We start from the raw sequence: 16,193 nt of genomic DNA on the forward strand, positions 1-16,193 counted from the left end.
GTTGATAGAGATGCTCTGTGGAAGGTATTGAGAATATATGGTGTGGGAGGCAAGTTGTTAGAAGCAGTGAAAAGTTTTTATTTAGGATGTAAGGCATGTGTAGGAGTAGGAAGAGAGGAATGTAGGTTTGTGGCAGGGGTGTGTGATGTCTCCATGGTTGTTTAATTTGTTTATGGATGGGGTTGTTAGGGAGGTGAATGCAAGAGTTTTGGAGAGAGGGGCAAGTATGCAGTCTGTAGTGGATGAGAGAGCGTGGGAAGTGAGTCAGTTGTTGTTTACTGATGATTCAGCGCTGGTGGCTGATTCATGTGAGAAACTGCAGAAGCTGGTGACTGAGTTTGGTAAAGTGTGTGAAAGAAGAAAGTTTAGAGTAAATGTGAATAAGAGCAAGGTTATTGGGTACAGTAGGGTTGAGGGACAAGTCAATTGGGAGGTAAGTTTGAATGGAGAAAAGCTGGAGGAAGTGAAGAGTTTTAGATATCTGGGAGTGGATTTGGCAGCAAATGGAACCATGGAAGCAGAAGTGAATCATAGGGTGGGGGAAGGGGCGAAAGTTTTGGGAGCGATCACTCAGAATCTTTTTCACTCCATCTTTCCACCTCCAATTTGGTCTCCCACTTCTCCTCGTTCCCTCCACCAATGACACATATATCCTCTTTGTCAATTTGTCAATCTTTCCTCACTCATTCTCTCCATGTGACCAAACCATTTCAAACACCCTCTTCTGCTCTCTCAACCACACTCTTTTTATTACCACACACCTCTCTTACCCTTTCATTATTTACTCGATCAAACCACCTCACACTACATATTGTCCTCAAACATCTCATTTCCAGCACATCCACCCTACTCCACACAACTCTATCTGTTGCCCATGCCTCGCAACCATATAACATTGTTGGAACCCCTTTTCCTTCAAACATACCCATTTTCCTTTCCAAGATAACGGTCTCGACTTCCACACATTTTTCAACGCTCCCAGAACTTTCGCTCCCTCCCCCATCCTATGATTCACTTCCACTTCCATCGTTCCATCCACTGCCAAATTCACTCCCAGATATCTAAAACACTTCACTTCCTCCAGTTTTTCTCCATTCAAACTTACCTCCCAATTGACTTGTCCCTCAACCCTATTGTACCTAATAACCTGGCTCTTATTCACATTTACTCTCAGCTTTCTTCTTTCACACAGTTTACCAAACTCAGTCACCAGCTTCTGCAGTTTCTCACCCAAATCAACCACCAGCACTGTATCATCAGTGAACAACTGACTCACTTCCCAAGCTCTCTCATTCACAACAGACAGCATACTTGGCCCTCTTTCCAAAACTCTTGCATTCACCTCCCTAACAACCCCATCCATAAACAAATTAAACAACCATGGAGACATCACGCACACCTGCCGCAAACCTACATTCACTGAGAACCAATCACTTTCCTCTCTTTCTACTCGTACACATGCCTTACATCCTCAATAAAAACTTTTCACTGCTTCTAACAACTTGCCTTCCACACCATACATTCTTAATACCTTCCACAGAGCATCTCTATCAACTCTGTCATATGCCTTCTCCAGATCCATAAATGCTACATACAAATCTATTTGCTTTTCTAAATATTTCTCACATACATTCTTCAAAGCAAACACCTGATCCACACATCCTCTGCTCCCTCTGAAACCACACTGCTCTTCCCCAGTCTGATGCTCTGTGCATGCCTTCACCCTCTCAATCAATACCCTCCCATATAATTTCCCAGGAATACTCAACAAACTTATACCTCTGTAATTCGAACACTCACCTTTATCCCCTTTGCCTTTGTACAAAGGCACTTTGCATGCATTCCGCCAATCCTCAGGCACCTCACCACGAGTCATACATACATTAAATATTCTTACCAACCAACCAACAACACAGTCACCCCTTTTTTTAATAAGTTCCACTGCAATACCATCCAAACCCGCTGCCTAACCCTCTCACTTCGCACACCACCTCGACCAAAACACCCTATATCTGCCACTCTATCACCTAATACATTCAACAAACATTCAAAAGACTCATTCCATCTCCTTCTCACATCACCACTACTTGTTATAATCTCCCCATTAGCCCCCTTCACTGATGTTCCCATTTGATCTTTTGTCTTATGCACTTTATTTACTGCCTTCCAGAACATCTTTTTATCCTCCCTAAAATTTAATGATACTTTCTCACCCCAACTCTCATTTGCCTCACCTCATGCACCTTTCTCTTGACCTCCTGCCTCTTTCTTTTATACATCTCCCAGTCATTTGCACTATTTCCCTGCAAAACTTGTCCAAATGCCTCTCTCTTCTGTTTCACTAGTAATCTTACTTCTTCATCCCACTACTCACTACCCTTTCTAATCTGCCCACCTTCTACGCTTCTCATGCCACAAGCATCTTTTGCGCAAGCCATCACTGCTTCCCAAAATACATCCCATTCCTCCCCCACTCTCTTTATGTCCTTTGCTCTCACCCTTTTCCATTCTGCACTCAGTCTTTTCTGCTACTTCCTCACACAAGTCTTAACGTATACACTTATATATATACACAGGCATATACATATATACATGTGCACATAATTCATACTTCCTGCCTTTATTCATTCCCGACGCCACCCTGCCACACATTAGATGACAACCCCCTACTCCCACACATGCGCAAGGTAGCACTAGGAAAAGACAACAGAGGCCACATTCATTCACACTCATTCTCTAGCTGTCATGTGTAATGCATCAAAACCACAGCTCCCTTTCTACATCCAGGCCCCACAAAACTTTCCATGGTTTACCCCAGACGCTTCACATGCTCTGGTTCAATCCATTGACAGCACGTTGACCCCGGTATACCACATCATTCCAATTCACTCTATTCCTTGCACGAATTTCACCCTCCTGCATGTTCAGGCCCCAATATGTCAAAATCCTTTTCACTCCATCCTTACACCTCCAGTTTGGTCTCCCACTTCTCATTCCCTCTGCCTCTGACACATATATCCTCTTTGTCAATCTTTCCTCACTCATTCTCTCTAAGTGACCAAACTATTTCAAAACACCCTCTTCTGCTCTCTCAACCACATTCTTTTTATTACCACACATCTCTCTTACTCTTTCATTACTTACTCGATCAAACCACCTCACACCACATATTGTCCTCAGACATCTTATTTCCAACACATCCACCCTCCTCCGAACAACCTTATCTTTAGCCCATGCTTCGCAACCATAAAACATTGTTCGAACCACTTTTCCTTCAAACATACCCATTTTTCGTTTCCAAGATAATGTTCTCACCTTCCACATATTCTTCAACGCTCCCAGAACATTCACCCCCTCCCCCACTCTGTGACTCACTTCCGCTTCCATGGTTCCATCCGCTGCCAAATTCACTTCCAGATATCTAAAACACTTCATTTCCTCCAGTTTTTCTCCATTTAAACTTACCTCCCAATTGACATGTCCCTCAAACCTACTGTACCTAATAACCTTTGTCTTTTTCACATTTACTCTTAGCTTTCTTCTTTCTCACACTTTACCAAACTCAGTCACCAGCCTCTGCAGTTTCTCACTCGAATCATCCATCAGAGCAATATCATCAGTGAACAACAACTGACTCACTTCTCAAGCTTTCTCATCCATAAGAGACTACATACTTGCCCCTCTTTCCAAAACTCTTGCATTCACCTCTCTAACAACCCTGTCCATAAAGAAATTAAACAACCATGGAGACATCACGCACCGCTGCCGTAAACCGACATTCACTGGGAACCAATCTTTTTCCTCTCTTCCTACTCGTACACATGCCATGCATCCTCGATAAAAACTTTTCACTGCTTCTAGAAACTTGCCTCCCACGCCATATATTCTTAGTACCTTCCACAGAGCATCTCTATCAACTCTTATCATATGCCTTCTCCAGATCCATAAATGCTACATACAAATCCATTTGTTTTTCTAAGTATTTCTCACATACATTCTTCAAAGCAAACACCTGATCCACACATCCTCTACCACTTCTGAAACTACACTGCTCTTCCCCAATCAGATGTCCTTTACATGCCTTCACCCTCTCAATCAATACCCTCCCATATAATTTGCCAGGAATACTCATCAAACTTATACCTCTGTAATTTGAACACTCACCTTTATTCCCTTTGCCTTTGTACAATGACACTAAGCATTCATTCCGCCAATCATCAAGCACTTCAACATGAGCCATATATACAATGAATATCCTTCCCAACCAGTCAACAACACAGTCACCCCCTTTTTTGATAAATTCCGCTGTAATACCATCTAAACCCACCACCTTGCCGGCTTTCATCTTCCAAAGCTTTCACTACCTCTTCTCTGTTTACCAAATCAATTTCCCTAACCCTCTCACTTTGCATGCCACCTCGACCAAAACACCCTATATCTGCCACTCTATCATCAAACACATTGAACAAACCTTCAAAATACTCACTCCATCTCCTTCTCACATCACCACTACTTGTTATCACCTCCCCATTAGCCCCCTTCACTGAAGTTCCCATTTGTTCCCTTGTCTTATGCACTTTATTTACCTCCTTCCAAAACATCTTTTTATTCTCCCTAAAATTTAATGATAGTCTCTCACCCTAACTCTTATTTGCCCTCTTTTTCACCTCTTGCATCTTTCTTTTGACCTCCTGCCTCTTTCTTACATACATCTCCCACTCATTTGCATTATTTCCCTGCAAAAATCGTCCAAATACCTCTCTCTTCTCGTTCACTAGTAATCTTACTTCTTCGTCCCACCACTCACTACCCTTTCTAATCTGCCCACCTCCCACGCTTCTCATGTCACAAGCATCTTTTGCGCAAGCCATCACTGCTTCCCTAAATACATCCCATTCCTCCCCCATTCCCCTTACGTCCTTTGTTCTCACCTTTTTCCATTTTGTACTCAGTCTCTCCTGGTACTTCCTCACACAAATCTCCTTCCCAAGCTCACTTACTCTCAACACTGTCTCCACCCCAACATTTTCTCTTCTTTTCTGAAAACCTCTACAAATCTTCACCTTTGCCTCCACAAGATAATGATCAGACATCCCTCCAGTCGCTCCTCTCAGCACATTAACATTAATATTTATATATTATTATATACTTAGCTCAAATTACAGAGGTATAAGTTTGTTGAGTATTCCTGGTAAATTATATGGGAGGGTATTGATTGAGAGGGTGAAGGCATGTACAGAGCATCAGATTGGGGAAGAGCAGTGTGGTTTCAGAAGTGGTAGAAGATGTGTGGATCAGGTGTTTGCTTTGAAGAATGTATGTGAGAAATACTTAGAAAAGCAAATGGATTTGTATGTAGCATTTATGGATCTGGAGAAGGCATATGATAGAGTTGATAGAGATGCTCTGTGGAAGGTATTAAGAATATATGGTGTGGGAGGCAAGTTGTTAGAAGCAGTGAAAAGTTTTTATCGAGGATGTAAGGCATGTGTACGTGTAGGAAGAGAGGAAAGTGATTGGTTCTCAGTGAATGTAGGTTTGCGGCAGGGGTGTGTGATGTCTCCATGGTTGTTTAATTTGTTTATGGATGGGGTCGTTAGGGAGGTGAATGCAAGAGTTTTGGAAAGAGGGGCAAGTATGAAGTCTGTTGGGGATGAGAGAGCTTGGGAAGTGAGTCAGTTGTTGTTCGCTGATGATACAGCGCTGGTGGCTGATTCATGTGAGAAACTGCAGAAGCTGGTGACTGAGTTTGGTAAAGTGTGTGAAAGAAGAAAGTTAAGAGTAAATGTGAATAAGAGCAAGGTTATTAGGTACAGTAGGGTTGAGGGTCAAGTCAATTGGGAGGTGAGTTTGAATGGAGAAAAACTGGAGGAAGTAAAGTGTTTTAGATATCTGGGAGTGGATCTGGCAGCGGATGGAACCATGGAAGCGGAAGTGGATCATAGGGTGGGGGAGGGGGCGAAAATTCTGGGAGCCTTGAAGAATGTGTGGAAATCGAGAACATTATCTCGGAAAGCAAAAATGGGTATGTTTGAAGGAATAGTGGTTCCAACAATGTTGTATGGTTGCGAGGCGTGGGCTATGGATAGAGTGGTGTGCAGGAGGATGGATGTGCTGGAAATGAGATGTTTGAGGACAATGTGTGGTGTGAGGTGGTTTGATCGAGTAAGTAACGTAAGGGTAAGAGAGATGTGTGGAAATAAAAAGAGCGTGGTTGAGAGAGCAGAAGAGGGTGTTTTGAAATGGTTTGGGCACATGGAGAGAATGAGTGAGGAAAGATTGACCAAGAGGATATATGTGTCGGAGGTGGAGGGAACGAGGAGAAGAGGGAGACCAAATTGGAGGTGGAAAGATGGAGTGAAAAAGATTTTGTGTGATCGGGGCCTGAACATGCAGGAGGGTGAAAGGAGGGCAAGGAATAGAGTGAATTGGAGCGATGTGGTATACCGGGGTTGACGTGCTGTCAGTGGATTGAATCAGGGCATGTGAAGCGTCTGGGGTAAACCATGGAAAGCTGTGTAGGTATGTATATTTGCGTGTGTGGACGTATGTATATACATGTGTATGGGGGTGGGTTGGGCCATTTCTTTCGTCTGTTTCCTTGCGCTACCTCGCAAACGCGGGAGACAGCGACAAAGCAAAAAAAAAAAAAATATATATACTTAGCCACTGCCTCCCACGTTAGCGAGGTAGCGCAAGGAAACAGACAAAAGAATGGCTCAACCCACCCACATACACATGTATGTACATACACGCCCACACACACACACATATACATACCTATACATCTCAATGTATACATATATATACACACACAGACATATACATATTTACACATGTACATAATTCATGCTGTCTACCATTATTTATTCCCATCGCCACCCCACCGCACATGAAATAACAACCCCCTCGCCCGCATGTGCGCGAGGAAGCACTAGGAAAAGACAACAAACACCACATTCATTCGCACTCAGTCTCTAGCTGTCATGTATAATGCACGGAAACCACAGCTCCCTTTTCACATCGAAGCCCCACAAATCTTTCCATGCTTTGCCCCAGATGCTTTATATGCCCTGGTTAAATCTATTGACAGCATGTTGACCCTGGTATACCACATTGTTCCAGTTGACTCTATTCCTTGCACACCTTTCACCCTCCTGCATGTTCAGGCCCGATCACTCAAAATCTTTTTCACTCCATCTTTCCACCTCCAATTTGGTCTCCCAGTTCTCCTCGTTCTCTCCAACTCTGACACATATATCCTCTTGGTCAATCTTTTCTCACTCATTCTCTCCATGTGACCAAACCATATCAAAACACCCTCTTCTGCTCTCTCAACCACACTCTTTTTATTACCACATATCTCTGTTACCCTATTATTACTTACTCGATCAAACCATCTCACACCTACATATTATCCTCATACATCTCATTTCCAGTGCATCCACACTCCTCCACACAACTCTATCTATAGCCCATGCCTCGCAACCATATATCATTGTTGGAAACACTATTCCTTCAAACATACCCATTTTTGCTTTCCAAGATAACATTCTCAACTTCCACACATTTTTCAACACTCCAGAACTTTCACAGCCTCCCCCATCCTATGATTCACTTCCGCTTCCATGGTTCCATCCCCTACCAAATCCACTCCCAGATATCTAAAACACTTCACTTCCTCCAGTTTTTCTCCATTCAAACTTACCTCCCAGTTGACTTGTCCTTCAACCCTACTGTACCTAATACCCTTGCTCTTATTCACGTTTACTCTCAGATTTCTTCTTTCACACACTTTACCAAACTCAGTCACCAACTTCTGCAATTTCTCACCCGAATCACCCACCAGTGCTGTATCATCAGCAAACAACAACTGACTCACTTCCCAAGCTCTTTCATCCACAACAGACTGTATACTTGCCCCTCTTTCCAAGACTTGCATTCACCTCCCTAACAACCCCATCCATGAACAAATTAAACAACCATGGAGACATCAATCACTCCTGCCGCAAACCATCATACACTGAGAACCACTCTTTTTCCTCTCTTCCTACACGTACATGTCTTACATCCTCGATAAAAACTTTTCACTGCTTTTAACAACTTACTTCCCACACCATATATTCTTAATACCTTCCACAGAGCATCTCTATCAACTCTATCATATGCCTTCACCAGATCCATGAATGCTACATACAGATCCATTTGCATTTCTAAGTACTTCTCGCATACATTTTTCAAGGTAAACACCTGATTCACACATCCTCAACCACTTCTAAAACACACTGCTCTTCCCCAATCTGATGCTCTGTACATACCTTCACCCCTCTCAATCAATACCATCCTATATAATTTCCCAGGAATACTCAACAAACTTATACCTCTGTAATTTGAGCACTCACTTTTATCTCCTTTGCCTTTGTACAGTGGCACTATGCAAGCATTCCTCCAGTCCTCAGGCACCTCACCGTGAGTCATACATACATTAAATAACCTTACCAACTAGTCAACAATACAGTCACCCCCTTTTTTAATAAATTCCACTGCAATACCATCCAAACCCGCTGCCTTGCCGGCTTTCATCTTCCGCAGAGCTTTTACTACCCCTTCTTTGTTTGCCAATTTATTCTCTCTTACCCTCTCACTTTGCAAACCACCTCAACCAAAACACCCTATATCTGTCACTCTATCATCAAACACATTCAACAAACCTTCAAAATACTCACTCCATCTCCTTCTCACATCACCAATACTTCTTATCACCTCCCCATTAGCCCCTTCACTGATGTTCCCATTTGTTCCCTTATCTTACGCACTTTATTTACCTCCTTCTAAAACATCTTTTTATTCTCCCTAAAATTTAAGGATACTCTCTCACCCCAACTCTAATTTGCCCTCTTTTTCACCTCTTGCCCCTTTCTTTTATACATCTCCCACTCATTTGCATTATTTCCCTGCAAAAATTGTCCAAATGCCTCTTTCTTCTCTTTCACTAATATTCCTACTTCTTCATCCCACCACTCACTACCCTTTCTAATCTACCCACCTCCCATGCTTTTCCTGCCACAAGCATCTTTTGTACAAGCCATCACTGCTTCCCTAAATACATCCCATTCCTCCCCCACTCCCCTTACATCCTTTGTTTTCACGTTTATCATTTTGTGCTCAGTCTCTCCTGGTACTTCTTCACACAAGTCTCCTTCCCAAGCTGAATTACTCTCGCCACTCTCTTCGCCGTAACATTCTCTCTTCTTTTCTGAAAACCTCTACAAATCTTCACCTTCTCCTCCACAAGATAATGATCAGACATCCCTTCAGTTGCAGCTCTCAGCTCCTGAACATCCAAAAGTCTCTACTTGGCGTGCCTATCAATTAACACGTAATCCAATAACGTTCTCTGGCCATCTCTCCTACTTACATACATATACTTATGTGTATCTCTCTTTTTAAACCAAGTATTCCCAATCACAAGTCTTTCTTCAGCACATAAATCTACAAGCTCTTCACCATTTCCATTTACAACACTGAACACCCCATGTACACCAATTATTCCCTCAGCTGCCACATTACTCACCTTTGCACTCAAATCACCCATCACTATAACCCGGTCTCGTGCATCAAAACTACTAACAGACTAACACACTCACTCAGCTGCTCCCAAAACACTTGCCTCTCATGATCTTTCTTCTCATGCTCAGGTGCATATGCACCAATAATCACCCATCTCTCTCCATCCACTTTCAGTTTTACCCATATCAATCTAGAGTTTACTTTCTTACACTCTATCACATACTCCTACCTCTGTTTCAGGAGTAGTGCTACTCCTTCCCTTGCTCTTGTCCTCTCACGAACCCCTGACTTTACTCCCAAGACATTCCCAAACCACTCTTCTCCTTTACCCTTGAGCTTCGTTTCACTCATAGCCAAAACATCCAGGTTCCTTTCCTCAAACATACTACCTATTTCTCCTTTTTTCTCATCTTGGTTACATCCACATACATTTAGACACCCTAATCTGTGCCTTCGAAGAGGATGAGCACTCCCCGCATGACTCCTTCTTCTGTTTCCCCTTTTAGAAAGTTAAAATACAAGGAGGGGAGGGTTTTAGCACCCCACTCCCATCCCCTTTAGTCACCTTCTACAGCACGTGAGGAATGCGTGGGAAGTATTCTTTCTCCCCTATCCCCAGGGATTTTTTTATTATTATTTTGCTTCGTCGCTGTTTCCCGCATTAGGGAGGTAACGTAAGGAAACAGATGAAAGAATGGCCCAACCCTCCCACATACACATGTATATACATACACTTCCACACATGCAAATTTTCATACGTATACATCTCAACGTATACATATATATACACACACACAGACATATACATATATACACATGTACATAATTTATACTGTCTGCCTTTATTCATTCCCATTGCCACTCAGCCACACATGAAATAGCAACCCCTTCCCCCCGCCTGTGCGTGAGGTAGCGCTAGGAAAAGACAACAAAGGCCACATTCATTCACACTCAGTCTCTAGCTGTCATATATAATGCACCGAAACCACAGCTCCCTTTCCACATCCAGGCCCCACAGAAATTTCCATGGTTTACCCCAGACGCTTCACACGCCGTGGTTCAATCCATTGACAGCACGTCTACCCCGGTATACCACACCATTCCAATTCACTGTATTCCCTGCAAGCCTTTCACCCTCCTGCATGTTCAGGCCCTGATGACTCAAAATCTTTTTCACTCCATCTTTCCACCTCCAATTTGGTCTCCCACTTCTCCTTGTTCCCTCCACCTCTGACACATATATCCTCTTGGTCAATCTTTCCTCACTCATTCTCTTCATGTGACCAAACCATTTCAAAGCACCCTCTTCTGCTCTCTCAACCAAACTTTTTCTGTTACCACCCATCTCTCTTACCCTTACATTACTTATTCGATTAAACCACCTTGCACCATATATTTTCCTCAAACATTTCATTTCCAACATGGCCACCCTCCTCCATACAACCTTATCTATAGCCCATGCCTTGGAACCATATGATATTGTTAGAACTGCTGTTTCTTCAAATATACCCATTAATGCTCCCTGAGATAATGTTCTCTCCTTCCACATATTCTTCATTGCTTTCAGAACCTTCAGCCCCTCCCCACTCTGTGACTCACTTTCGCTTCCATGGTTCCATCCGCTCCTAAATCCACTCATAGATATCTAAAACACTTCACTTCCTACAGTTTTTCTCCATTCAAACTTACTTCTCAATTAACTTGTCCCACAACCCTACTGAACCTAATAACCTTGCTCTTATTCACATCTACTCTCAGCTTTCTTCTTTCACACACTTTACCAAACTTTGTCACCTACTTCTGAAGTTTCTCACCCGAATCAGCCACCAGGACTGTATCATCAGCGAACAACAACTGACTCACTTTCCAAGCTCTCTCATCCACAACATACTGCATACTTGCCCCTCTCTCCAAAACTCCTGCATTCATCTCCCTAACCACCCCATCCATAAACAGATTAGATAACCATGGAATCATGATGCACCCATGCCACAAACTGACATTCACTAGGAACCAATCACTTTCCTCTCTTCCTACTCGTACATATGCCTTACCTCCTTGTTAAAAACTTTTGTCTGCTTAATACCTTCCACAAAGCATCTCTGTCAGCTCTATCATATGCCTTCTCCAGATCCATAAATGCTACATATAAATCCATCTGTTTTTATAAGTATTTCTCACATACATTCTTTAAAGCAAACACCTGATCCACACATCCTCTCCCACTTCTGCAACCACACTGTTCTTCCCAATCTGATGCTCTGTACATGCCTTTACTCTCTGAATCAATACCCTCCCATATAATTTCCCAGGAATGCTCAACAAATTTATGGCTTTGTAATCTAAACTCTCACCTTTATCCCATTTGCGTTTGTTCAATGGCACTATGCATGCATTCGGCAGCTGGGGTGCATGGCATCTCCATGGTTGTTTAATTTGTAGGATGGTTAGTGAGGTGAATGCAAGAGTTTTGGAGAGAGGGGCAAGTTTGCGGTCTGTTGTGGATGAGAGAGCTTGGCAAGTGAGTCAGTTGTTGTTCACTGCCTTATCATACAGCACTGGTGGCTGATTCGGGTGAGAAACTGCATAAGTTAGTGACTGAGTTTGATAAAGTGTGTGAAAGAAGAAAGTTGAGAGTAAAAGTGAATAAGGGCAAAGTTATTTGGTTCAGTAGGGTTGAGGGACAAGTTAATTGGGAGGTATGTTTGAATGGAGAAAAACTGGAGGAAGTGAAGTGATTTAGATATCTGGGAGTGGATTTAGCAGTGGATGGAACCATGGAAGCAGAAGTGAGTCACATGGTGGGGAAGGGGGCAAAGGTTCTAAGAGCATTGAAGAATGTGTGGAAGGCAAGAATGTTATCTCAAAGAGCAAAACTGGGTATGTTTGAAGGAATTTTATATGGTTGCAAGGTATGGGCTTTAGATAGGGTTGTACAGAGGAGGGTGGATGTGTTGGAAATGAAATGTTTAAGAACAACATGTGGTGTGAGGTGGTTTGATCGAGTAAGTAATGAAAGAGTAAGAGAGATGTGTGGTCATAGAAAGAGTGTGGTTGACAGAACAGAAAAGGATGTGTTGAAATGGTTTGAACACATAGAGAGAATGAGTGAGGAAAGATTGACAGAGAGGATATAAGTGTCAGAGGTGGAGGGAACAAGAAGTGGGAAGATCAAATGGGAGGGGGAAGGATTAAGTGAAAAAGATTTTGAGCAATCAGGGCTTGAACATACAGGAGGGTGAAAGGTGTGCAAGGAAATAGAGTGAATTGGAATGATGTGGTATACCAGGTTTGACATGCTGTCACTGGATTGATCTAGGGCATGTAAAGGGTCTGGGGCAAACCATGTAAAGGTCTGTTGGTATATAATGAAGAGACTTAGCTAGGACGCCATTTGGTAAACAAACAGTCACATGTTTACCAAATGGCGTCCTAGCTACATGTCTTTGTTGTATATCAACTAACTCATATTTCTTTCTTGTATCTCCTCTGATGATGTAATTATTACATGAAAGTGCACTTAGGAACTCATCGTGTTTCATTTCCCCATGGACTCATAGGAATATACTTGATCACTCGCTAAATTGTGATCCTTTCCATTGTGTATGTATATATTTATGTATATGAGTGGATGGGTGTTTCTTCATGTGTTTCTTGGTGCTACCTCATTGATATGGAAAATAGCGACCAGGTATAATGAATTTGAATAATGAAAATATGTATTTTTTTCTTCTCTCTCTCTGCCTCACTGACTCATGCACTATTGGAATTCTTTCCACAGTCATACAATCTGCCCTTGTCACAAATCATGTTTGACAACAGTTTTAACTCACACAACTCATTCTTCGTAATTCTAGATTTTCCTGTGGCAAGCACTGTGTGCTAGTCCTGCCTTTTGGCAGTAGATAGAGCTAGTAGGTAGGAACATTTAAGCTGGAGCATTAGGTAGAAACATCAGGTAGAAGTAGTAGGTATAGGAACATTAAGCAGGGTCATTGGGTAGAAGTAGTCAGTAGGAACATTAGGTAGAAGCCTCTCCAAACACTATGCTAGAGTTGCCCTCTGCCAGTGGCCTGTTAAGGGTGAGGCACAAAGGTTAAGATGCGGCACTGGAGCTCATTTGTTATGGAGACTCTATTGCTGTAGTCACCCCTTGAGGGAGTTCCAGGAGGGAACAGGTGACAGAAATATAGATCTATATCTACCTGTATGTCTGATGACTGTTCCCAACTAGAACTCCCTCAAGGGGATGGCCATGGCAATAGGGTCTCCATAAGTAGTGAACTCCAGTGCTGCTTCATAGCCTTTAGTGCCTCACCCTTAACAGGCCACTGGCAGAGAGCAATTTCTTTGTAGTATTTGCAGGAGCAGACAGATAGATAGATAGATATTTTTCAAAAGAAAGAGAAGTAAAGGGACAGAAAGAAAGAATGTTGCTGTTGCTTATAGTAATTATTACACTCAGTCATTCTTGCATTGATGTGAATTTTCTTTATCTTATTGTCTTTGCAGTTCATTTATTGTTAATACTTATTGTTAATACTTATTGGCGGAATGCGTGCATAGTGCCATTGTACAAAGGCAAAGGGGATAAGAGTGAGTGCTCAAATTACAGAGGTATAAGTTTGTTGAGTATTCCTGGTAAATTATATGGGAGGGTATTGATTGAGAGGGTGAAGGCATGTACAGAGCATCAGATTGGGGAAGAGCAGTGCGGTTTCAGAAGTGGTAGAGGATGTGTGGATCAGGTGTTTGCTTTGAAGAATGTATGTGAGAAATACTTAGAAAAGCAAATGGATTTGTATGTAGCATTTATGGATCTGGAGAAGGCATATGATAGAGTTGATAGAGATGCTCTGTGGAAGGTATTAAGAATATATGGTGTGGGAGGCAAGTTGTTAGAAGCAGTGAAAAGTTTTTATCGAGGATGTAAGGCATGTGTACGTGTAGGAAGAGAGGAAAGTGATTGGTTCTCAGTGAATGTAGGTTTGCGGCAGGGGTGTGTGATGTCTCCATGGTTGTTTAATTTGTTTATGGATGGGGTTGTTAGGGAGGTAAATGCAAGAGTCTTGGAAAGAGGGGCAAGTATGAAGTCTGTTGGGGATGAGAGAGCTTGGGAAGTGAGTCAGTTGTTGTTCGCTGATGATACAGCGCTGGTGGCTGATTCATGTGAGAAACTGCAGAAGCTGGTGACTGAGTTTGGTAAAGTGTGTGGAAGAAGAAAGTTAAGAGTAAATGTGAATAAGAGCAAGGTTATTAGGTACAGTAGGGTTGAGGGTCAAGTCAATTGGGAGGTGAGTTTGAATGGAGAAAAACTGGAGGAAGTGAAGTGTTTTAGATATCTGGGAGTGGATCTGTCAGCGGATGGAACCATGGAAGCGGAAGTGGATCATAGGGTGGGGGAGGGGGCGAAAATTTTGGGAGCCTTGAAAAATGTGTGGAAGTCGAGAACATTATCTCGGAAAGCAAAAATGGGTATGTTTGAAGGAATAGTGGTTCCAACAATGTTGTATGGTTGCGAGGCGTGGGCTATGGATAGAGTTGTGCGCAGGAGGATGGATGGGCTGGAAATGAGATGTTTGAGGACAATGTGTGGTGTGAGGTGGTTTGATCGAGTAAGTAACGTAAGGGTAAGAGAGATGTGTGGAAATAAAAAGAGCGTGGTTGAGAGAGCAGAAGAGGGTGTTTTGAAATGGTTTGGGCACATGGAGAGAATGAGTGAGGAAAGATTGACCAAGAGGATATATGTCGGAGGTGGAGGGAACGAGGAGAAGAGGGAGACCAAATTGGAGGTGGAAAGATGGAGTGAAAAAGATTTTGTGTGATCGGGGCCTGAACATACAGGAGGGTGAAAGGAGGGCAAGGAGTAGAGTGAATTGGAGCGATGTGGTGTACAGGGGTTGACGTGCTGTCAGTGGATTGAATCAAGGCGTGTGAAGCGTCTGGGGTAAACCATGGAAAGCTGTGTAGGTATGTATATTTGCGTGTGTGGACGTGTGTATGTACATGTGTATGGGGGGGGGGATTGGGCCATTCCTTTCGTCTGTTTCCTTGCGCTACCTCGCAAACGCGGGAGACAGCGACAAAGTATAAAAAAAAAAAAAAAAAAAAATTTGTTGTTTTCTACTCATATCGCACTCTATTTTCAACAATGAGATGAATTCATGTAGCATATGCTCATAATTACATTGTTTTATTTTCCATAAATTATATATTTCCCAATCCATATGCCTATAACCACACAAATTTATTTACACTTGTTTTGATAGTTTGATTCATTAACAAAATTTTTTAATGGATAGAAAAAGAAGTCTTGAATTTCTATGTCAAATCAGTTGAAACAAGTCTATCACTGAAAGCTTTAGCTCTTCCCCTGCTAGCATCGTTGTCTATAAACTGCAGTGTTTTGAGAAAAAAGGAGTTAGCAGCTCTATAATGTAGTTCTCCCAAAGCTTTCCTTCTAAATAAGAGGTTTAGAGTCCAGTAGGACTTTCACTATTGAATAACTGCATGGATGATTTATTTTATTGCAAGGATGTGTATCTTATAGAAGAAAAAGTAAGCAAGGACCTTGGTTAGAGTCTCCAAAACTGCTTTCTTTGACAGAGAATTAACTTAAAGAA

The 16,193-nt window shown here is 42.4% G+C and overlaps 1 protein-coding gene across 1 annotated transcript in view; it reads left to right on the plus strand.

Annotated features, from left to right (window-relative positions):
* The window catches only part of mIF2 (mitochondrial translation initiation factor 2), a 266,646-nt gene that overhangs the window by 96,842 nt on the left and 153,611 nt on the right, over positions 1–16,193 (plus strand). The gene's annotated exons all lie outside the window — the stretch shown is intronic.

Source organism: Panulirus ornatus, chromosome 46 (assembly GCF_036320965.1).
Source record: "Panulirus ornatus isolate Po-2019 chromosome 46, ASM3632096v1, whole genome shotgun sequence".
Classification (NCBI taxonomy): domain Eukaryota; kingdom Metazoa; phylum Arthropoda; class Malacostraca; order Decapoda; family Palinuridae; genus Panulirus; species Panulirus ornatus.